The sequence below is a fragment of the Hemitrygon akajei genome, unplaced genomic scaffold, assembly GCF_048418815.1.
Source record: "Hemitrygon akajei unplaced genomic scaffold, sHemAka1.3 Scf000050, whole genome shotgun sequence".
NCBI classification, from domain to species: Eukaryota; Metazoa; Chordata; class Chondrichthyes; order Myliobatiformes; family Dasyatidae; genus Hemitrygon; species Hemitrygon akajei.
The window spans coordinates 6455478-6480744 of record NW_027331936.1 but is presented as its reverse complement, the minus strand read 5'-3'; the positions used below and the strand labels follow the sequence as shown (position 1 = coordinate 6480744).

The 25267-nt window shown below is 45.1% G+C and overlaps 1 protein-coding gene across 1 annotated transcript in view; it reads right to left on the bottom strand.

Annotated features, from left to right (window-relative positions):
* LOC140721103 (NACHT, LRR and PYD domains-containing protein 3-like) overlaps positions 1-25267 on the bottom strand; it is a 107367-nt gene that overhangs the window by 38818 nt on the left and 43282 nt on the right. Inside the window, exon 2 of the mRNA XM_073035968.1 lies at positions 7659-7952. The gene's annotated coding sequence lies outside the window, so the exon portion shown is untranslated. The remainder of the gene's footprint in view (positions 1-7658; positions 7953-25267) is intronic.

The following is a 25267-nucleotide window of genomic DNA, read 5'->3' as shown; positions in this document are numbered from 1 at the left end:
GCGACTCTCCTTCGTGGGCTGTTACTGAATAATGGCTCACGAAAAATAACCGAGAAAGCGAAGCTGTACATCATATGCTGAATTTAATTAGGACCAAGAGTAACGTGGCAGCATTCTGTAACAATGAAATTAAAGTTGTAATGGCTCTTTCTATCCTGCCTCGTGCTGCATTTAAATCAACGTGTGCTGCTGCTCGTCTCCCCCGACTCACCGCCCCCGGCCGCGAGGGTCCTCTCCCAATCCCCGCAGACTCTCCCAACACAGAATGGAAAATAAACTGCCGCCTATCCAGGAACAGTGAGCATGCGCAGTGATTGTTGCATCACCTGTGCGGGAGGCGGCGCCGCGAAATGAAACCCGCAGATGCTGCAGTTCTGCGGTAAAGTAAGAGGGGACACAGGTTGAACAAGATGGGAAGTGGATGAGGAGATGGAAACAGATTGGAGAAGGGATCAAGGACGGTTACTGATGGTCCATCAGCAATACACAGATACTGAATTAATAGTAGATGCTACTGTATAAGATATTCTAAAATGACTGAGATAGAACAACAGGAAATTTGGCATATACCCTTCTCCCCTAACCAAATGTTATCAGTTCACCATGGAAAGTATCCCATCCAGATACTTGACACCTTCGTCTGGCTACTGCTCCACCCATGACTGCAAAGAACTGCGGAGAGTTGTGGACACGGCTGAGCACATCATAGAAACCAACCTCCCCTCTATGAACTGTGTCTACACTTCCCACTGCCTCAGTAAAGCAGGCCGTGTACTCAAAGATCCCCACAACCTGGGACATTCTCACTTCTCACCCATTCCCCATTGGGGAGGAGCTACAAAAACCTGAAACCATGTACCACCAGGCTCAGGGACAGTTTCCATTCTGTTGTTATAATCAAACTGAATGTCCCCGGTGTGATAAGATGGACACCTGACCTCACCATGTAACTCGAAGTAACCTGACACTTTCTGCTCTGCACTTTCTCTGGAACCATAATGCTTTGTAACATTGTTATTGTTTTACCTTCTATCACCTCAGTGTACTGTTTAATGAATTGATGTGTGTTGATGGTACGCAAGACAACATTTTCAGTGAAACTCTATACATGACGATAATAAACAGATTTCTCATTTTAATGGTCTGGGAATTATTAGACAGCCTGGGTTGCCGGGTTGGATCATCTGCAGGGCGAGTTAAGTGATGTGTAGAAATTATTTTAGGAGCCCAGACACATGGAAACAATTATCGAACCCAGGTATCGATCCAGGTGAAGTTTGGATCAGCTACCGGCCAGGTGATGGGGATAAAGTTACCGGGATACACATCAATGGATGGGTTCAGTCCCGGACTCACCACCGCATCCCGCTCCTAGGACCACAGCATCAGGGGCTGGGCGGCGGTTCATCTCAGGAGGTTCGGTGTGAAGGTCCCGCAACCCGGACCCACCCAACAGGTTCTGTCTGAGAAGCGGTGGGAGGCCGGCTGTTCAGGGAAATAACGGAAATCACTGCCCAACATTGCTCGGGACCGACCTCTCAATTCTCACCTACGGGATCTCGTTCGTCTCGGCCCACAGAGAATGATCTTTTCCCCAGCTCCCCTCCCCAGGGGGCGAGATCACTCTCCTGATCGCAACCCCACAAACGATCCGTCGTATCAATCCACAAAAAAAGTCACTGCCCATCCTGGGACGGAGCATGCGCAATGTGACCTCGCGTCACAGAGCGGGGGCAGGGCCTCAGAAACAACCCTGCTGATGCTGCCGATCTGCAGTAAAAATGGAGCGGGAAACAGGGTCATGTGATGGGCGCAGGGTCTCTCATTTAAACCACTGACTCTGCTCCTTTCTGGTCACATGCTGCATGATCCACAATTTCCACATTTTAAATTTACACCAACTACATTTTTAATTTTTCTCTTTGCATCTTTCCCGTCCCATCCCTGCACCTCCTGGGTCACAGAGATACGTGTTCGATTCCCATTACTACACAACAGACAATTCAGACCCAAAAAGAAATTGTGCATTCAAACCACTTTCATGTTTGCAAACACTAATATCAATTTATATTCCCCCGGGCTCAATTGCCAGAAACTCTGAAACATCAAGTGAGAAACAGCAGGACGTGAACACTCAGCCCCTCTCACCATCAACCAGATAATGGCTGCTCTCCCACCACAGCCACGTTTCGTTCCAATCCTCAATCGTGTTAGTATGGGGAACAGGCTCTTACACCATTTTCCAGGTACAATCTCAACAAAGCTCAAATAATTGTTAAAGTAATTTCCAGTCTTATACCAATGAGTCTTACAATCAATACAATGTACTTTTGACCTCCCTCCCTACCCACTGCATCTCAGTCCCTCACTATTTAAGCACTCAGTGTTTCTGTTTCTCTACAGAACTGGGTGATCTCACATTTCCCACATTGGACTAGCTGACCTGTTGTTCCCACTCACTCCTTTTTCCTTTGTTACGCTTAAAATTCTCGACAACAGGCACAGTACATAGAACAGTACAGCGCAGGAAATGGCCCTTCGGCCCACAATGTTGTGCCAACCAAATAAATTTGTTATTCAAAATGTCAACCAATCAAATGACTTGTGCGTACAAAGTATTCATATTCTTCTATTTTCCGCACATTCGTGTGCCTATCGAAACGTCTCTGAGACGTCCCAAATGTGTTTGCCTCTACCACCACCCCAGGCAGCATATTCCAGCGACCCACCACTCTCTCCGTAAGAAACACTTATCACTCACATCTCTTTTAAAATTTACCCTCTCACCTTAAATGCATGGCCTCTCGTGTTAAACATTTCTACCATTGTAAAATGATATTCTCTGTCAACTCTACCTATGCCTCTCATAATCTTCTCATCTCACTCCAGCCTGCATCGCTCCAGAGAAAACAACCCAAGTTTGTCCAAACTCTAGGTATAGCACATGCCCTCTAATCCAGGCAATATCCTGGTAAACCTCTTCTGCGCCCTCTCCAACGCCTCAACATCCTTCCTAGAATCGGGCAATCAGAACTGCATGAAATACGCCATATGTGGTCTAACTCGAGTTTTATAAAGCCGCAACACAACTGCCTGACTTCTGAAATCAGTGCCTCGAATAACAAAGTTACGCATGCTATTTGCCTTCTTAACCACCCGATCAGTCTGTGTAGTCACTTTCAGAGAGCTATGCACTTGGACTCTAAGAGCCCTGTGCTCATTGACACTGGTAAGGGTCTTGCATTTACATTCAACCTACCGAGGTGTCAAGATGATCATTACTACTGACATCTCACTCAAATTTCTCAGGTCCTGTTGAATTTATTGCCAAGTGCACAAGTACAGGAAGGTACAGGTACAGAGAAACACTGACTTGTGACAGCATCACAGGCAAGTACATTCAGATAACACATGGAGCATGAATTAAGCAATTCTGTGTCATTAGCAATGTAGAAATATGGTTTGATGTCATTAAAGATATATAAATATTCATTTTGTGTCAATAACAGACTTGGAAATGTTGAATTTCCTCTTTCAGCCAAATTGTTGACACCGTTTTGGAAACAACTGGGCTCCAACCAAATCCCTACAACACTCACTGGGACATCCTGAAGGCCCACGAAGGTCTGGTTATTCCTTCTCTTTAAATATATGGACAACAGGAACAGGAGCCGGCCACTTGTCCCTTCTACCTTGTCCTGTCATTCAATAAGACGGTGGGCCAGTCCATCCTTGCCCCCACGACACCACTCCAAACGTCACTTTTCCCGTAGCATAGGCCCCGCTTGCAGGTCAACAGTCTGCCGGTATTTACCCTAACATAGTGAATCACTCTGCTCGGCACCACCGTGGGCTCAGATATTTCCACAGATGAGTCCCCTCTGTCCCCACCGGGACAAACATCCTGTCCGCTCTTTCTCACACCATCTTCATCCTTTCAATAAAATCCCCCTTCTATCCCTCCTTCTTCTGCCGGGATCCCACCCTCCCCGGGGATCCAGCATCAGGGTCACGGGCCGAGCGATCTCCTCCCACCTCTCAGCGACACATCAGACTTCGACCGCTGGATACGTCCCCAACTCCCTTTGGAGGGAAATGAAAATAAGTCAAAATTCGGGACATTCAATATGAGATTTGTTCCGCTTTGATGGGTAGTCGGTGGCGGGAGGGGACGTCGGTCAGCAGGGATAACGACCTCTTGGCTGCTCCGCCTCCGCTATTGGGTGTAACCAGTGACTGACATCTCTTCGCATCGATGGGAATAACACGGCTTGTAAACACTCTGTTGAAAGCGCCATTGGGGGAGAGGTGACGTGATTAGTACTTCAACCAATAACCCCTCTCAGCGCGAGCGCTGGGCATCGGGTGTATGACGTAAAATACCGCACATGTGACGTCAGATCCCGATGTGCGGGCGGGGGGGACTTGTGCTTTAAAATACCTGAATGGACGTTTAATTTGATTTCCGAGGAAAAACAAAATCAATCATGGGAATCGCCCGGCTGTACCGTGCTGTTGTTGAGTGGGCAGCGTGCTGTTTGTCTCGAGTTGGGTCACAGAATCCCAAAATTTTGGGGAGGATTTTCTGTGTAACCATATAACAATTATCGCACGGAAACAGGCTTTCTCGGCCCTTCTAGTCCGTGCTGAACGCATTACTCTCACCTAGGCCCACCGACCTGCATTTAGCCCATAACCCTGCATTCCTTTCCTGTCCATATACCGATCCAATTTTTCTGTAAATGACAATATCGAACCTGCCTCTACCACTTCTACTGGAAGCTCGTTCCACACAGCCACCACTGTCTGAGTAAAGAAAATCCCCCTCGTGTTACCCCTAAATTTTCCCCCTAACTCTCAGCTCATGTCCTCTTGTTTGAACAGGCGGATCCTGTTTCCTTATGGTGCACTGTCTTGTTGTTTAGTATTTTGAAAAACAGTTGTTTTACTAGTGCAAACCAGAAATGCCAGCCGGGTCTGCACACAGTCTATTAGACAACAGAAGACCTCTCAGTTCTGCAGTGTTTAAGTCCTTGTAAACTAAACACCCTGACAATGTGGACCATAGGTACTCATTCCTCTAAAAGCCAGGATATCATTCAGTCAACTGATCGCTGAGAGGAATTACGCTTTTTAATCGTTAAATTTTTCCCAGAGTCGCATGGATGGAGTTGATGGAGAGGTCGGCAGTGTCACAGAGAAATGGTTGGACAGCCGAGCCCTCTCCGTTGCTCCGTTGTCCCTCCGGCTTCCGAACAACGGTGGCGATGTGGGGGCACTGGCCACTGTGGGGGGGGGGAGGGGTCTCTGCGGGGATCTTTTGTTATTTCCCCTAGGAATATTCTGACAGTGTGGGTATGATTTCAATATCCATCATTTCTTTCAACTAATTTCAATTAATTTCAACTGCTTCCGCACTCTGCCCCACTTGTGGTCCCACGCTGATCTTTCGCAGCCATGGAAATGCATAAATTGCGTGAAGAAGTCAGCAGTCCTGGCAGCATCCATGTTGACGTATCGGGCTGAAAAACTTCATCAGTACTGGAAAGGAAGGGGGAAGTGCCAGATGATTGATTGATTAGGGAGCCGTGGGTTGTGGTTCCAAGAGACTCGGGTCTGTGTGTCAGCAGCTGCCTGTTCGCGCTCATTCCTCATACAGGAGTGGCCTTTCTGCTGAAATTAAATCCAAATTATCCGACAATTCACTTTCAATGGGGAATGAGCAAAGTCGCTTTAACCCTTTCTCCTGCTGGGAAACCGAAAAAGCCTAGAACTTCATATCGGAGACATCACTTACATCTGATGCTCTAACCGGATGACGTTCCAGGTCACCACAGTCTGACTTCCCGGGAAAGCGAAAATGGACCTGCACCTGGATCTGGACCTGGGTGTTTAACCTGCGCGGACAGTTCAGTCTGAGATGGTGCATAAATTGGCATTTCCGGCACCAATGGAACTAAATGACTGGCACGTCACCTGACGATAGTTGTCTGGTAGATGACGGTTTCCCAAATAATCTCAGCGTGAGCGCGGGAGCGCGAGGGTAACGAGCTCCGCGAGCGCGCGCGTGTCGGGCAGTGGGCGGGGCTAGTGTGCGAGAGCCCCAGGGAGTTTGCAGCATGATTAATAGGAAACGGGGAGCGCGTCTCTAGGTCCGATACCGAACTGTCCAGCACTCCGAGTTCGTTAAACTTTCAACCCCATAACGCAGCTGGAGCGCATAAATAACGCATAAAGCTGGACGTAAATAATTAATGTTTTCAGTTCAAATACATAAATAAAATTCAATCTCCCTTCGCATGCAGTCATTATACCAGCTTACATTAATTAAATTGTCAGAGCTTTTCTAGTTAACATACGAGCATGCATAACTTGACCACACGGCCCCTAGAAACTGCTGCAGATCATGAAATCATGGTTGATCAGATCTAAAATTTCATTACGTATTCCCCCATGTCCATCCCTGTAACACTTCAAACCCACTGTTTATCAAGAATCCCGTGCTTAAACAGAACTACAGCCTTTGCTTCCACTGGCGATTGAGGGGAAGAGTTCAAATTGCTCACAATCAACACAGGGCCAGTAGATATATTTGTCTGAAATAAGAAACTCTGAAAAGGGAACAGGTGTTTGCTGTACAGATCCTGCACGCTTGCTTTGAAACAGGTGCCATTGTTCTGGAGATGCTATTAATCTTTACCTAACCTGTGGAAATGTAAATCATGCCAGCAGGAAACAGTTGGAACACAAAAGGCACCAGAGCCAGAAATGGCTTAAAAAGAAACAAATATCTCTTTGATCGCTGATCCAAAGCGCAGACAACTGGTTGTTTGGAAATAAAGATCCGAAATAAATATAAGCTGAAATATTCTCACCTTAATTTCCCAAGAATACGGATACTGTATATTGTTTCTTACAAATAGCCCCACCCACTGCCACACACGGATCTCTCGTAACCATGGCAATACAAACAATGCTGGAGGAACTCAGCAGGTCAGGCAGCTCTATGGATGAATGTAAACAGTCGAGGTTGCGGTTCGAGTCCCTTCATTAGGACTGGAATGGAAAGGGGAGGGGGGTAGATGACTGATTTGGAAGATGCGGCTTGTTGTTCTGTGAGACTCGGTGCTCGGGGTCTGCGAGCAAGCAGCTGCCTGTCCGTCACATTCCTCAGAACAGGGAGCGGCCGCTCCGCTGAAATCAAATCCAAACCGGTTCGACAAAACACTGTCGTTCAAATGTGAAGAAAGTTTAATATTGTATTTAACCCTTTCTGCTACATGGCGCGATGTAAAGAACGTTACCTGTAGCCTCCAACTGATTGTATTTTTTTTTTTCCGTAGATGCTGCCTGGCCTGGAGAGTTCCTCCAGCATTTTGTGTGTGTTGCTCGGAATTCCCGCATTTGCTGTTTTCTCTTGTTTGAGAGAAATCGGTGACGGGTCACTGCCCCGTGGGGTATCTCACATGTCACTACCGGGGTGAAAGGTTTCTTCTGCTCGCACTCTCGCTTCTCTTAATCCATTTGGACAGTAACTGACTTGTTAACATGAACATGTCAGGACTCCCTTCTCCCACTAAATTCACTCCCGATCTCGACCAAAGCCGAGCCTCGCTGTAAACGCTGAATAGTTGTGCAGAACCATAGACAACACTTACCTCTGATGTAGTAACCGGACGGCGTTCAGTGTGGTCCCGGGAAATCACAGTCTGACTTCACGGGTGACCGACAATGGTCCTGCACCGGTGTGCTCACCCTGTACGGAGAGTTGAGTCTGAGCTGCTGCTCCCGAGGCCACTCGGCTGTGATGTGTCCGTCGCTCATTACAGATGGACAGGGCCGGGTGAGCCGGGGTAGAGCGGGACTGCCGCAGTCCGGGTCACACTAACTCTCACCGGCTCAGGACGGGTCTGACAGCGGGAGGAGGCGGGAGTGGGATCAATGTAGCAACCCTAAAGAGGAAAACAAACAGGCTGCGTTAACCTTTCTGTCCGGATTTCCGTGTGGATCTCTCCTTTTTCTTTCACCGCAAACAGTGGGGCGGAGTTTCTCTGTTTAACTCAGCGAGTCCCAGGCTGCGAATTTGATCCAGCCGGGTTTTGGGAGGGTTTGATCTCCGCCCTGTAGGTAAGAATGACTGCCCGGCGTAGGTATAGCTTCCGCTCAAACGTCCCTCATATGTTCAGGTACAGGGAGCCGTCTCTCAGCTGAAATTAAAGCAGACACGTTAGGCTGTATATATTCAGACTCAACCGGTCAAAGATTTTCTCAGCACTTCTCGATTCAGGGGAATTTACTAACATTCATTTATTAACTCTATCATTGAGAGATTATTCGGATAACTGTTGTCACCAGAATACCCCTCGCCCACGGTTAACAGCGGGTTCCATTTCACAAGCGGTGGATGTCGATCCACACCCCGCCGGAAATTCTTGTGGAAGTTGCTTCTCTTAAAAGTCATATGTTCTAAATGGCGGGGATGATGGGCTGATTGAACTGGGCGCTATTGAGGAAGTGATGCAAGGACTTAAGTAAGACTGAATGGCCGCCTGGGAGGGAGTGACGTACTCATCGAAAATGAGCTCCTGGGAGGGAGTTGTGTGCTGATTAAAATGTGAGCCTCACTTCTCTCAGTCCCCTGACCTAACCCTCACTCTCCCCATCCCTTTATCCCATCTATACCACTCATGATTTTGTAGACCTCCATCAAATCTCCGTCAAATCTTCTGTGTTCCAAGGAACAAAGTCATAACCTATTCAATCCTCCCTTATAACTCAGGTCCTCCAATCATGGTGACATCCTTGTAAATTTTCGTTGTACTCTGTCAACCTGATTTAAATTTCCCCTGTAGGTACAATACGCAAACTGCACTCAATACTCCAAATTAGGCCTCATAAACTTCTGATGCAGCTTTAACATAACATGCAAACTTCTGTACTGAATTATTTATGAAGGCTAGCGTGCCAGAAGATGTATTTACTACCTTATCAAGGTGTGCCGCCACTTTCATTGAATATGGACCTGTATTCCGGGCGCCTTTGCTCTACCGCACTCCTCAGTACCCTACCGCTCACTGTGTAAGACCTACCCTAGCTGATCCTGCAGAAGTTCAGCTCCTCAGACTTGTCTGTATTCGATTCTATCTGCCATTCTCAGCCCACTTTTCCAGCGGGTCCAGATTCACTGCATGCCAATAGTCTTCTTTGATGTTAGCCACATCTCCAAACTTAGCGTCATCCGGAAGCGTGCTGATTCAATGAACCATTTTGCCATCCAAATCATTGTTATACATGTCAAACAGCAGCGATCCCTGCGGTATTTCACTAATCACATCTATTATCACTCACTGCCTTGTCCCACAATGGAGAGTCTACTCTCATTTATTAGCTCACTCTGAATGCCAAACGAAATAATTTTCCTGATCAACCTGTCACGCGGGAACCTGTTAAATGCAAATAAACAACATCGACTACCTTGCCTTCATCAACTTTCTTGATGACATCCCATGTAACTTCATCGAGCAAATCTGTACGATGGCCTGGAAAGCACAAAGTCATGCTGACAATTCCTAATCTGTCCTCAAATATTCAAATACTCATATATCCGCTCCAATCAATAAATTTCCCAGTTCTGATGTCAGGCACAGTAACCCATAATTTCCTGCTTAATATTTTGGAAGAGTTTTTGAAAAGCGGAACAAAAATTATCTACGCTCCAATACTCTAGTAACTCACTCGTCGCTGAGCATAATTTTAATAAATTGGCTACGGCCCTACACTTTCCGCACTTGCTTCTCTTGGAGTCTGGGGTCGCCAGTCACTGGAGATTTATCCACTCTAATTTGCCTCAAGTCAGCAACCATGTTCTCCTTTGTAATCACTGTCACGTCCCTGACCTACTTCTGCTCTGTCTCACTTGTATAGATTCTATCGATTCCCCGAGTAAATACAGATGTAAAAACTCCATTTAAGAATTCCCCCATCTTTATTGTCTCCACGACTTAATTGACAAACTGAAAATCCATAAGGTAAATTTTGTCCCTTTCAATCCCTTTGTTCGTAAAATAACTGTGGAATCACATAGGATTCTCCATCACCTTGTCTGCAAGGGAAATGAGGGAATGTGGTGAAAAGCAAAATCAATATAATAGGTACGATTGATCGGATGGCCTGAAGTGTGTATATTTTAATACTAAGAGTTTAATGGGTCAGGGTGACATTTTAGACACGCCGGAAACTTGTTTGAGAGAGGGGCAAAAATGCGCGACTAATCTACCAGGTCATCGAAGTTTTATAAAAGATTGAGGAAGCGGTGAAAGTGGGGAGAGGGGGAGTTGCGCGACTAATCAGGGACAATATCACAGCTGCACTCAGGGGACATATAATGGAGGGGACAGTCACTGAGTCCATTTCAGTGGAACTCAGGACGAGGGAGGATGTAACCACACTGATGTACTACAGACGCCCAACAGTCACCGGGACATTAAGGCACAGTTATATAAACAAATTAAGAACATTTGTGAAAATAATAGGGTTGTTGTCATGGTGTATTTCAACGTCCCTAGTATAAAAGGGGTCCTACTTGGTGAAGGGTTTAGATGGGTCAGAATTTGCTAAGTGTAACTAAATAAGGGCAATAGGAGATCCAAAAGTGGTCACGAACAAACCTTGGCAAGTTGGATTAAGGTATGCCTGTATCGAAAATTAAAGCATTCTATACAAACATCAGTGGGATAACTCAAGGATGAACATTTGTTTGGATGCACAGAATGTGGGTGAGGTACTTAATGAATATTTTATTTCAATACTTATGAAGAAAAAATGTAATGGAGCACTAGGAAACCCGAGCTCCATAGTGTATAAATGTGTTAGGGCCTTTCAAAGTCAGGGAAGAGGAGGTGTTGGGACTCCTAGTGAGTGGTATTAAGACAATAAGACCAGAAGACCTTGGAGTAAAATTATGAAATTTGGCCCATCGAGTCTGCCCGCCATTTAATTATGGCAGATCCTTTCTTACCCCTCCTCAAACCCACTCCCTGGCCTGTTCCCCGGAACCTCTGATAGGTGAATGGGTCCCCAGAGCCTTATAGGATTTACTCCAGTTTATTGAATGGGGCAAGAGATGAGATTGCTGTTTCTTGACCAGTACTTTTCTGTCCTCTGCGAGGTTCCGGGGGGCTGGCAAGCCGCCAATTTTGCAACGCTCTTTATTAAGGGAACAATGGAAAATCCTGGAAACTATAGACCGGTGGGTCTAACGTCAGATGGAGTGAAGTTGCTGAAGCAAATTATTTGGAATAGGATTTTTTGAGTATTTGGAAACCACGGCCTAATTAGGGAGAACCTGCTTGGCTATGGGGGTAGGTCGTGCCTTTCCAAATTGATTGTGCGTTTTGACAAGAGGATGACAGAGATTGATGACGGTGGGGCACTGGATGTTGTCTACATGGATTTTAGTAGCCATTTGACAGTCCCTCATGGGAGGCTAATCCAGAAGAGGAGGATGCACGGGATCCGCAGCGAACTCGCTGTTTGAATTCAGAACAGGTTTGTGCATGGACGACAGGTGGTAGCGGCTGAAGAGACTAACTCGAGCTGGTGGTCTGGAATTAGTGGAGATCCGCAGGCGTCTGCGCTGGTACCACTGATGTTTGTGCTGTATATAAATAGTCTACATGAAAATGCAGAAGATTCGGTTGGTAGATTTGTGGATCATACCAGGACGGGTGGAATTGTCGATCGTGTAGAAGACTGGCAATAAATACAACGTGATACAGAACAGTCACAGATGTGGCTGAGAAATAGCAGATGGAGTTTAACCCAGATAAATATGAGGTGTTGAACTTCGGCAGGGCAAAATGCAAGGAGACAGTACACTGTTAGGAACAAGATCCAAACAGTTTGCTGAGCAGAGATATCTGTGATACAAATTCATAACTCAATGAAAGTGGCTGCACAGGTCGATAAGGTGGTCAAGAAGGCTTTTGGAAGGCTTCTTGATATAGGACTGCCTATATCAGTCGAGGCATTGAGCTGAAATGATCGGAGATTATATTGCAACTTTATAAAACTCTAGTCAGGCCACATCTAGAGAACGTACTTTTCTGATCACACCACTGTAGAAAGGATGTCGAGGCTTTGGAGAGGGTGCAGAAGAGGCTTACAAGGATACTGCCCTGTACAGGGGGTATGAGTTATCATGAGAAGCTGAATAAATGGGCTGTTCACTGGAGCAACAAAGGTGAGCAGAGATCTGATAGAGGTTTAAAATATTATGAGAGGCTTACATGGAGTGGACAGGGGTTATCTGTTTCCCGGGATTGCAATGTCTGATACCAGAGGACATGTATTGAAGGCAGGAAGGGGTAGATTCAAGGGGGATGGGAGGGGTAAGCTTCTTTATTCAGAGTCGTGCTGCCTGGTATGGAGGCAGAGGCAAAGACATTGGAGGTTTTTAAGAGACTTTTGGATAGGCACATTGATGTAAGGAAGACTGGGGATATGAACATGGTGTCGGTAGGAAGGATTAGTGTTTGTGTGCTTTGATTTGCCTCTGAGGTGCTTTGGAACTACATTGTGGGATACGTGGTCTGTTCCTGTGCTCTGCTGTGTTCTATGTGGACGAGTTCTCCAGTCTGTCCTGACTGAGCAATGACAGGACATTTCCCCGACTAGTAACGCCGCAACCCCCCTTTAATCCCGCCCACATTCTTGTATCTAAAACAACGGAACCCCGAAATTCTGAGCTGCCAGGCCTGCCGTCCTGTAAACAAGCCTAATGGCTACAGTAGATCATCTGCCTGTCCTTCAGTGATTATTACACTGAAATATTAGTTATATCCCCATCAGGACATTATCATATTGTTCTTAATCTTTTGATTCCTCACTCTCTCCCCACTCCTTACTCCCTCCCCTCTCCCCCTTTTACTCCACCTCTGTCTCTTTCCTATCCCACTCACAGGCTCTCTACCTCTCTCACTCACCCTCTCACCAACCTTCAGACCCTTTCTCTCACAATCTCCTGCTCTAACACCCTCTCTCCCCTCTCTGTCCGATTTCTCCCTCTAACACACCCTCTCTGTCCGCTCTCTCCCTCTCCTCCTCTAACCCCCTCTCTCCCCCTTTCTGTCCTCCGCTCTCGCCCTCTAACTCACCCTCTCTCCCCTCTCGTATTCCGCTCTCATCCTCTCCTCCTCTAACTCACCCTCTCTCCCCTCTCTGTCCTTTCTCTCCCTCTCCTCCTCTTACGCACCCTCTCTCCCCCTCTCTGTCCTCTCTCTCCCTCTCCTCATCTCTCACTCTTTGCTCTCTCGCCCCCCCCCCATTTCTCCATCTTCCTGCCCCAAACAGTGAAACACATCTTCAGCTTTCCCCTCTCCAACTTCCATAGCCGCACCCTGCCCTATCCACCCCCAGCCCCGCTCCTGCAGCAGAAATGAGTAAATGCAATACTGAAGTGACTTTTCTCAGACCCGCATGAGGGTGAATTGTCAAACTGGTCCGATTTGATTTCAGCAGAAAGGTCGCTCCCTGTTCTGAGGAATGCGCCCGGACAGGCAGCTGCTTTCACACAGACCCTGAACTCAGAGTCAAACAGAACAAAAACCAGCATGTTCCAAATCAATGATCTGGCCTCTTCCTCATTCCTTTCCAATTCCACTGAGGGGTCTTGGTGCGAAACATCGATTAATGATTCAGTTCCACAGATGCTGCCAGACCTGCTGAGTTCCTGCAGCAGCTTCAGTGTTACCATGGTTACGAAAGATCTGCAAGAAGGAGCGTGTAGGGCAGTGGGCGAGGCAGGGTGAAACTACTTCAAAACGCATCCATGCTGTTGGAATATTTTTTGGGAATTAAGGTGTGAATATTTCAACTCCTGATATTTGTTTCAGATCTTTATTTAATGATCCCGTTGAATCATAGAGTGATAGAAACCGTAACACACAGTTGCAGGAACTCAGCAGGCGACGCAACATCAATGGAAAAGAGTACAGTCGATGTTTTTGGCGGAGACCATCAGCAGGCCCTTCACAGAAACAGGGCCTACGGCCGAGCCACTTAAACAGCCTACTCCCATCGACCTGCACCGGGGTCATAGCCCACCATATCCCTACCATCTAATCTTCTCTTAAACATCGAAATCGAGCTCGCATGCAACACTTGTAGCTGGCAGCTGTGAGTGTAGAACATTCCCTCATATTCCTCTTAAACGTTTTACCTTTCACAGTTAACCCGTAACCCATGAACTCTGCTCGACTTTATCTTATCTATACTCCTCGTAATGTTGTATACCTGCTTCAAATCTCATCTCAATTATTTACTTTCCGAGGGATAAAGTCCTCAACTATTCAATCTCTCCTCGTATCTCAGGCTCCCCAGACCCAGCAACATCCAGCATTTTTTTCTGTATTCATTCAACGCTATTTAAAGTTTTCTGTAGGAAGGTGACCAGAAATACACACAATCCATCAATCCCGGCCTATCCAATGTCTTATACAACTTCAGAGTTAAATCCCATCACCCGTACTTACTGCAGCCATTTAAGAGAGCCAATGTGCCAAAAGCGCTCTTTCCTTATTACACCATCAACTTGTGGTGCTAAATTCAATAAATAGTGGATCTGCGTTCCTCGGACACTTTGTTCTACCGCACTCCTCAGTGCAGCATTGTTCACTCTGTAAGACCTACCCTGTTTTGTCCCACCGAACGGCAACATATCATGTCTGCCTGCATTAAATTCCATCTGGCATCTTAAGCCCATTTTTCCGGCTGGTCCAGATTCCACTGCAAGCTGTGATAGTTTATTTCACTCTCAACTACACCCCAATCTTGTTGCTGTCTGCAAATTTGTTAATACAGTTAACCACATTATCATCCAGATCATTGATATAGATGACCAACAACATCGGACCTAGCACAGATCTCTGCGGCTCTCCACCAGTCACAGGCCTCCAGCCAGAGAGGCAACCATGTACGACCATGCCCTGCCTTCTCCCACAGCACCAATGCCTACTCCAATTTTGTACCTCAACTTCAATGCCAAGCAATTGAATTTTCTTCGTCAACCTCGCACGCGGGACCTTGGCAAGTGCCTTGCTGAGCTCCATGTAGACAGCATCTACCGCCTTAAATTCATCAACATTCCTCGTAACCTCATCAAAAAACTGTAAGATTGCCCAGAACGCACAGTCATGCTGAAAAATCCTAATCAGTCCTATCTGTTCAAATACTTTGAAATCCGGATTTCCAATAACTTTCGCACTACTGATATCATGCGCACCTGATTTCCTGGTTTAATTTTGAGCCTTTCTTAATCAGTGGAAGAAAACTAGCTACCCTGTAATTCTCTTGTACTTGACCAGACGCTTAAAAAAAATATTTAAATATACCGGCTACTACCCCGGCAATTTCCGCAATGGCCTCTCTCTCTCTGTCCGAGGGAAAGACTTGTCAGCCGCTGGAGATTTATCTACCCTAATTTCCCTCCAGTCAGCAAACACCTCCTCGTCTGTAATCTGTATAGGCTCCATGACCTTACTTCTGCTTTGGCTCACTTCAATAGATTCTGTGTCCGTAAACACAGATGCAAAAAAAAAAATCAATTTAAGATCTCTACCATCATTTTTGTCCCATACATAAATTACCATTCTGAAAATCCAGAGGGTCAATTCTCTCCCTTGCAATCCTTTTGCTTTGAGTGTATTGTCAACAAGTACACTCAAAAATTTCTATAGTTGTATCGTGGAGAGTATTCTGACAGGTTGCATTACTATCTGGTATGGAGGGGCTACTGCACAGGACCGAAAGAAGCTGCAGAAAGTTATAAATCTAGTCAGCTCCATTTTAGGTACTACCCTAGAAAATGCACAGGACACCTTCAACGATCGGTGTCTCAGACAGGCAGCGTCCATTATTAAGGACTTCCAGCACCCAGGGCATGCTCTTTTCCCACTGTTACCATCAGGTAGGAGGTACAGAAGCCCGAAGGCACACACTCTGCGATTCAGGAGCAGATCTTTCCCCTCTGCCGTCCGATTCCTAAATGGACATTGAATCTTTGGATACTGCCTCACTTTTCAATGGACAATGAGTCTTTGGACACTACCTCACTTTGTAGAGTATTTCTGTTTTACCACGTTTTAAAAATATTTTCAATGCATTATACTGTAATTGTAATACTTGTTTATTTATTATTATTGTTATTTTATTTATTCATTTTTCCCCTGCTAGATTATGTATTGCATTGAACTGCTGCTGCTAAGTTCACAACTTTCAAGTCACATGTCGTGATAATCAACCTGATTCTGATTCTGATTCTCCTCAAATATCTGTGTTATTTCATAGACACTCCATCACCTTGTCTGCTAGGGCGACCTGATGCCTTCGTATACCATTTCTTTCTTACGTGTTCTCGTGCATTTCATCGACTCCACAAGTACCTCATTTTTCGCCACCCATCTCTACCTACTATGCACCTCAATGTTTTTTCTTTACTAGAGCCTCAGTATCTCTTGAAAACCAGGGTTCCCAAAAACTAGTACATTTCCCTTTCATTCCGAGAGGCACGTACAAGCATTGAACTCTGATAATTTCCCCTTTGAAAGTCTCCCATTTACCATGTAGACCTTTGCCAGAAAACAGCCTATCCCAATCCATACAGGTCAGATCCTTTCCAATACCATGAACATTGCTCTGTCTCTGATTTAGAATCTCAACCCATGAAACAGAGATATGCTTTTTCATATTTCCTTTGAATCTAATATCATTGTCATCACTGGATACAAAGAGTTCCCCTACACTAAACTTCAATCATGTGTGAAAAGACCGTAAAATATAAGAGCAGAATTAAGCCATTTGGCCCATCAAGTTTGTTGCATCATTTCATTATGGCTGAGCCATGTTTCCTATCAGCCCCAACCTACTGTCCACCCGTTCATGCCCCGACCAGTCAGGAATCTACCAATCTCTGCTTTAAATATATATAAATAAACAGGCAAATACGTCCACTAATCCACCACTCTCTGGCTAAAGTAATTCCTCCTCACCTCCGTTCTAAATGGACGCTCTTCTATTCTGAGGCTGTGTCCTTGTGGTCCTAGACTTTCCTATCACAGGGAATATGCTCAGCACATCCATTCCACCAAGAACTTTCACCATCGGTAGGTTTCAATTAGGTCACCCCTAATTCTTCTGAATTATAGTGAATACAGGGAGTATTCTAGTAAAAGGGAGGTGAGTGTTGATATTGGAGAAAAGCTTGTGAGGTAGTAATGAGGGACGAAAATGGCAGATAAACTTAATTGGTGCTTTGCATTTGTCTTCACTGTGGAAGACACTGGAAGTGTGCCACTTGTCCCTGAGTGTCAGGGGGCAGGAGAGAGTGTCATTTGTATTACAAAGGAGAAAGTGCTAGGCAAACTCGAAGGACTTAAGATGGATAAGTCACCTGGACCAGATGGACTACTTCCTAGAGTCCTGAGAGAGGTTGTTGAAGAGATAACGGATACATTAGTCATGATCTTTCGAGAATCACTTGAAACTAGCATGGTCCAAGGAGACTGAAATATTGGAAATGTCACTCCACTCTTTGAGAACTGATGAAGGCAACATAAAGGTAATTATAGGCCAGTTAGCTTAGCCTCAGTTGTTGGCAAAGTATTGGTGTCTATTATTAAGGATGAGGTTTCGAAGTACTTGGAGAGAAATGATAACTTAAGTTAAAGTCAGTATGGTTTCTGTAAATGAAAACTTTGCCTTGACAAAGAGGTAACAAGCAGTGTGGACAGAAAGAGAGGAAGTGAATATCATTTGCTTGGATTTTCAGAAGGCGTTTAATAAGGAGCTACACATGAGGTTGCTTAATAAGATAAAATCCTATGGTTTTATAGGAAAGATATTGGCATGGATAGTGGAAACTTTGACAGACAGGAGGCAGCCAGTGGAAAAATGGGGCCTTTTCTGGTTGGCTGCACGTGACTAGTGGTGTTCCTGAGGGGTCAGTGTTGGGACCGCTGCTTTTCACATTGCCTGTCAATGATTTGAGTAATGAAATTGGTGGCTTTATGGCAAAGTTTGTGGATGATACAAAGATAAGTGGAGGGGTAGGCAGTGCTGAGGAAGTAATACGATTGCAGCAGAACTTAGACGGCAGCAGGAGCTGCTGTGGAGGCCAAGCCATCTGGTTTATGTAAGGAAGAGATAGGTAGGTTCTTGATTGGCCAGTGGATCAAAGGATATGGGTGAAGGCAGTGGAATGGAGATGACTGGAAGAATTGGATTAGCCCATGATTGAATGGCGGAGCAGACACAATAGGCCTAATGGCTCACTTCTGCTTCTATATCTTACGCTCTTACATTGGAAAAATGGACAAAAAGTGTCAGATGACATAAAGTGTTGGGAAATGTATGATAATGCATTTGAGTAAAAGGAACAATGGTGCAGACTATTTTCTAAATGGGGAAAACATCAGAGATGCAGAGAGGCCTAATTTTGTTCACATGTCTTATGGTCCTGTGGGGTTAACATGTTAAGCAGCCTCATGTGCGGTACCTTGTCAAAGGCCTCGTGAATATCCAATTACACAACATCAACCGTTGCTCCTTTATATGTCCTGCGTGTTAACTCTGCAAAAAATTTCAGCAGATCTTTTAGGCAATTTTTTATGAGGAAACTGGACTGACAATGTGCCTTCAAGTACCACAAATCCACTTTCTTGATAATCGATTCCAACATCTGCGCAGTCACTGAAGTCAGACTAAATGGCCTGCAATTCCCATTATTCAGGCTCTCTACCTGCTTGAAGGGTGGAGTGACATTTGCAATTTTCCAGTCTTCTGGAATCATTCGAAAACGTACTGATTGTTGAAAGTTCATTACTAATGCTTCCACAATTGCTTCAGGGAACTCTTTCAGAACCCTGGTGAGTACACCATCTGGCCCACGTGATTTATCTACCTTCCGTCCTTTCAGTTTCCCAGCGACGTTCTCCCTATCAATGGTAATGTCACACATTTCATGACCCCAGTGAAGACTGGTGCAAAATACTTATTCAGTTTTCTGCGTTACCTTGTCTCGCATTACTACTTCTCCCGCATAGTTTTCCAACGGTTCGATACCCAGTCTCCCCTCTGTTTTACACTTCATGTTTGTGAAGAAACTTTTGGTATCCTCTGCAATGTTATAAGCTAGCACACATTAGTATTCCAACTTTTCCTTTTAACTACTTTATTACTTGCTTTTTGTTAGTTTTTAAAAAATTCCCCATCTTTCAACTTCCCACTAATATTTGATCTATTATAATTCATCTCTTTGGCTTTTTTTTTGGTTGGTTTCGACTTCTCGTTAGCCATCTTGTCTTTAGAACACATTTTCCTCTTTGTGATGTGCCTTCCGAATTCCTTCCAGAAAATACAGCCATTGCTCTTCTGCCGTCATCCCTGCCAGTGTTTTTCCCAATCAATTCCTCACTCATGCCTCTGCAATTCCCCGTACTCCACCGTTACATTGATACATCGGATTTTAGCTTCTCCTCTCTAACTTTTTGGGTGAATTTGATATTATGATCAGTTGCCCCTGGGGGTTCTTTTTATCAATTACGGTTCTTTGCAAAACACCAATCCCAGAATAGCTGGTCCCGTTGTGAGCTCAATCTTAAGCGTTTTTATAAATCCATCTTGTAAGCTTTCTAGAAATCCCCTCTCTTGGGATCCAACACCAACCTAATTTTTCCAATCTATCTGTATATTGAAACACCGCATGACTATTGTAACATTTCCCTTTCGGCATGCATTTTCTATCTCCCATTATAACTTGTAGACCATATTCTTGCTACCCTTTCAGGGGTCTGTATACAACTCCCATCAGAGGCATTTTACCCTTGTGGTTCCTTTGTTCTACCCACAACGATTCAACAATTTTGGATCCAATGTCCTTCTTTCAAATGATTTGATTAGTTTTTTTTTGCCAACAGAACCACACCAGCACCTCTGCCTATCTGTCTGTCCTTTTGACACAATGTGTATCCTTTGACGTTAAGCCTCCAGCTGCAATCTTCTTTTGGCCATGTATCAGTGATGTTTGCAACATCATACTTGCCAATCTCTAACTGTGCTACAAATTCATCTACCTTATTCTGTATTGTGCATGCATTCACATATAACATCTTCAGTCCTTTTCGATTTTGTCAAATTTCTATTTTGCAACTCATTCTGTTATCTGAAATTTTTCCCCATGATCAGTTTCTCTTTGCTTGTAATGTCTCTACATGTTGCTTTTATAAACCCACCCTACCTCATCCTCAGCACTTTCACCCCAGTTCCCATTGTCGTAATTATTTTAAACCTTCTCGAACAACTCCAGTAAGCCTGCCTGCAAGGGTATTGGAAACTCCCCCGTTTAGTTCAGGTGATAGATAGATAGATAGATAGATAGATAGATACTTTATTCATCCCCATGGGGAAATTCAACATTTTTTCCAATGTCCCATACACTTGTCGTAGCAAAAACTAAATCACTAACTCAAAAAGCATTAATAATAGCTTTAAAAAAGTTCTTAAGTCCTGGCAGTTGTATTGTAAAGCCTAATGGCATTGGGGAGTATTGACCTCTTCATCCTGTCTGAGGAGCATTGCATCGACAGTAACCTGTCGCTGAAACTGCTTCTCTGTCTCTGGATGGTGCTATGTAGAAGATGTTCAGGGTTTTCCATAATTGACAGTAGCCTACTCAGCGCCCTTCGCTCAGCTACCGATGTTAAACTCTCCAGTACTTTGCCCACGACAGAGCCCGCCTTCCTTATCAGCTTATTAAGACGTGAGGTGTCCTTCTTCTTAATGCTTCCTCCCCAACACGCCACCACAAAGAAGAGGGCGCTCTCAACAACTGACCTATAGAACATCTTCAGCATCTCACTGCAGACATTGAATGACGCCAACCTTCTAAGGAAGTACAGTCGACTCTGTGCCTTCCTGCACAAGGCATCTGTGTTGGCAGTCCAGTCTAGCTTCTCGTCCAACTGTACTCCCAGATACTTGTAGGTCTTAACCTGCTCCACACATTCTCCATTAATGATCACTGGCTCCATATGAGGCCTAGATCTCCTAAAGTCCACCACCATCTCCTTGGTCTTGGTGACATTGAGACGCAGGTAGTTTGAGTTGCACCATATCACAAAGTCCTGTATCAGTTTCCTATACTCCTCCTCCTGTCCATTCCTGACACACCCCACTATGGCCGTGTCATCAGCGAACTTCTGCACATGGCAGGACTCCGAGTTATATTGGAAGTCAGATGTGTACAGGGTGAACAGGACCGGAGAGAGTACGGTTCCCTGTGGCGCTCCTGTGCTGCTGACCACTGTGTCAGACCTACAGTCTCCCAACCGCACATACTGAGGTCTATCTGTCAAGTAGTCCACTATCCAATCCACCATGTGAGAGTCTACTCCCATCTCCGTTAGTTTGTGTTTTAAGATCTTGGGCTGGATGGTGTTAAAGGCACTAGAGAAGTCAAGGAATGTAATCCTCACAGCACAACTGACCCCATCTAGGTGAGAGAGTGATTTGTGCAGCAAATACATATCACTTCTGTAGAGTTTGTACCTTCCCTAGAAGATATCCAAATGATCCATAAATCTGAATACCTGTTCCCAGCATCAGTCACATATTCACCAGCCAAATCATCCTATTCTTACCCACAGTGGCAGGTGGCAGTTAGCAGTCCAAAGGTTATTAACCTTGAGGTCCTGTTTCTCAGCTTTCTACCGAGCTCCCAAATATTTCTCTTTAGGACCTCCTCACGTTGTCTATCTATGTAATTGGTGCAAATATGCGCCAGGACTTCTGGCTGCTAACTCTCGCCCTTGAAAATGCAATGGACTTGATCTGAGGCATCCCTCATCCTGGCACGATGGAGTGCCCTGTCCCATTCCCCAGTACGAGATCAAGTACCACACACTCTCTCGTTGGGACTTCAGTGGATGGGACTGATATGAATGTCAGGTCAAAGGGACTCGACAGATTGCCATATAACAGAAGCTTTTCTGAATACACTTGACAGTATGGAAGTCCCAATCCATATGTGGAGTGTTAAAGTCACGTCCTATAGCAAGTTATATTTGCTATATGTCTGCGATCTTCCTGCAGATTTGTTCCTCCAAATCCCGCGGACAGTTTGGTGGCCTATAAGGGTATGTGTTCATACCCCTTTTTTGTTCACATTCTGAACTATAAATCTTCACTAGACAAATTCTCCAGTCTGTCCTCCCTGAGCACTGCCGTGACATATTCTCTGTCTAGCAACGTCACTCCTGCACTTTTAACCCCTCCCATTCTGTCACGTCTAAAACTATGGAAGCCTGGAATATTGGGAAGCCAGTACTGGCATCTGTAATGGTTTCAACATTATCATTCCATGTGTTGATCCATGCCCTGAGCTCATCTGCCTTTCGTTCAGTATTTTCTGCATTAAAATACCCGCAACTTAGAACATCAGTCACAGCATGATTAACCATTGTGCTTCCTGACTTTGTCTGAGGTCTTAACAATATCTGTTTGAGGAACTTGGATAAGAACATGGATGGGAGGGGATGGAGGGAACGTCAATGAGACTCGGCAGATTAACAATTCGACACTGGGACCGGAAACCATGCACAGTGAAATTCCTAGTGAACGATATGGTGATTGGGAATCTTGCGCGGTTATACTGGGAATAGTGCGCAACGGGATACGGAAACTATGAATCGGGTGTGGTAAAAGTTCCCGTGTATGATACAGGGACCGGGAAACATGAGTTGTGGGATTAATCTCACCGTGTTTTTATTTTTCATTAAGGTGAATAGCCTTGTCACTGTGGATGAATAAATAGCTAGTCTAATAATTCTGAGCAGACACAGAATCTTTCTCACTCATCCACCTCTCCTCACCACCGCTCTCCTTCAACCTGCTCACTTCTTCATCCCTGCCCCTCACCCTCTCAAATGGCCCCTCTCTCCCCACGAAGCATCACCATTACCCCTCCTTTCTCACCAACCATTCACGCTCGCCACACTCTCTGCTCCTCACAACTTCAATATCTCTGCCTCAAACCCGTCTCCCTCACCCATCTCACTAACGCCCATTTCACTCGTCACTCTCACCTCGCATATCGTCACTCAGACATACTTGCTCGCCGACCTCCCGCTCACCCTGCCTCGCCACCTCTTGCGCACACCTCCTTCTTTGCACTCATCTCTCATCCGACAATCCTCGCCACATCTCTGTACCACTGTACCTCACACACCCTTTCACTCCGTCTCTATACTCTTATCCCACACTCTCCCTCACCCATTCACATCCCCTTACACCCTTCCCACTCTAACCCTCGCTCTCATTTCTCTTCCCATTCTACCCCTCTCACTTTCCTGTTAACCATCTCTTCCACCTCATTTTTGTCACTCTTTCTCCCTGTTTCCAGCTTTCTCCCTCTCTCCCACAAACTTGCTAACCCCCTTTCTCCCATCTTCTCTCTCTCCCCCTTTCCCTCTACTCATACTCACCTTCAACCTCAGCTTGCTCGTCAGCCTGTTCATTGCTCACTCTCGTCCTGCGCCCCACCCTCACACTCACATTAACAACATTTAAAATGTTTGTGGAAATTGCAAGTTCCAGTACCTAGATGATGTTCTTTATGTTAAGGAATTTCACAGTTAGGAACATCATGGAACGGTTTAGTTGAAAGATCCTTGGAAAGAATCCAAAAAAAATATCCATGACGATATTCACAGCCTTGTCTTCATCAGCTTTCGTGGTAACACCCTCAAAAATATCTGTAAGATTTCTGAGACAAGACTAACCACGTAAGTGCCATGCTGACTATCCATAAACAGTTCAATGTCTATCAAATAATTCATATATCCTATCTCTTAGAATAGCTCCCAATATCTTTCCCACTACTCATATCAGAGTCACCTACCTATAACATTCTCACAGAGTTTTAGACTCTTTCTCAAACAGAGGAACAACATTGGCTATTTTCCAACCCTGAACTACATCACCCGTTGTTCAGGATGATTAAATATCTGTTCCAGCCGCCCTCCAATCTCTGTACTTGCCTCCCGCAGTCTGAGGAAGGACCTTGTCAGTCCCGGGGGATTTATCCTCCCCAATTTGCTTGAAGACAGTAAACAACTCCTCTCTGATCCACAGAGGATCCAGGACCTCAGTACTTATACAGACTCTGTATCCATCTCCCGAGCAAATTCAGATGCAGAAAATCCATCTCCTCCATCTCGTCATCTCCCCATCTCGTCACCTCCCCAATCTCCTTTGGCTCCATGTATGGTTTAGATAGATAGATGGATAGATAGATAGATAGATAGATAGATAGATAGATAGATAGATAGATAGATAGATAGATAGATACTTTATTCATCCCCATGGGGAAATTCAATTTTTTTTTCCAATGTCCCATACACTTATTGTAGCAAAAATAATTACAACCAATACTTAACTCAGTAAAAATATGATATGCATCTAAATCACTCTCTCAAAATGCATTAATAATAGCTTTTAAAAAGTTCTTAAGTAGTTTACTTAAATACATTGAGTCCTAACCCCGGCACTTTAACATATCTTACTCCTGGCGGTTGAATTGTAAAGCCTAATGGCATTGGGGAGTATTGACCTCTTCATCCTGTCTGAGGAGCATTGCATCGATAGTAACCTGTCGCTGAAACTGCTTCTCTGTCTCTGGATGGTGCTATGTAGAGGATGTTCAGAGTTTTCCATAATTGACCGTAGCCTACTCAGCGCCCTTCGCTCAGCTACCGATGTTAAACTCTCCAGTACTTTGCCCACGACAGAGCCCGCCTTCCTTACCAGCTTATTAAGACGTGAGGCGTCCCTCTTCTTAATGCTGCCTCCCCAACACGCCACCACAAAGAAGAGGGCGCTCTCCACAACTGACCTATCGAACATCTTCAGCAACTCACTACAGACATTGAATGACGCCAAACTTCTAAGGAAGTACAGTCGACTCTGTGCCTTCCTGCACAAGGCATCTGTGTTGGCAGTCCAGTCTAGCTTCTCGTCTAACTGTACTCCCAGATACTTGTAGGTCTTAACCTGCTCCACACATTCTCCATTAATGATCACTGGCTCCATATGAGGCCTAGATCTCCTAAAGTCCACCACCATCTCCTTGGTCTTGGTGATATTGAGACGCAGGTAGTTTGAGTTGCACCATATCACAAAGTCCTGTATCAGTTTCCTATACTCTTTCTCCTGTCCA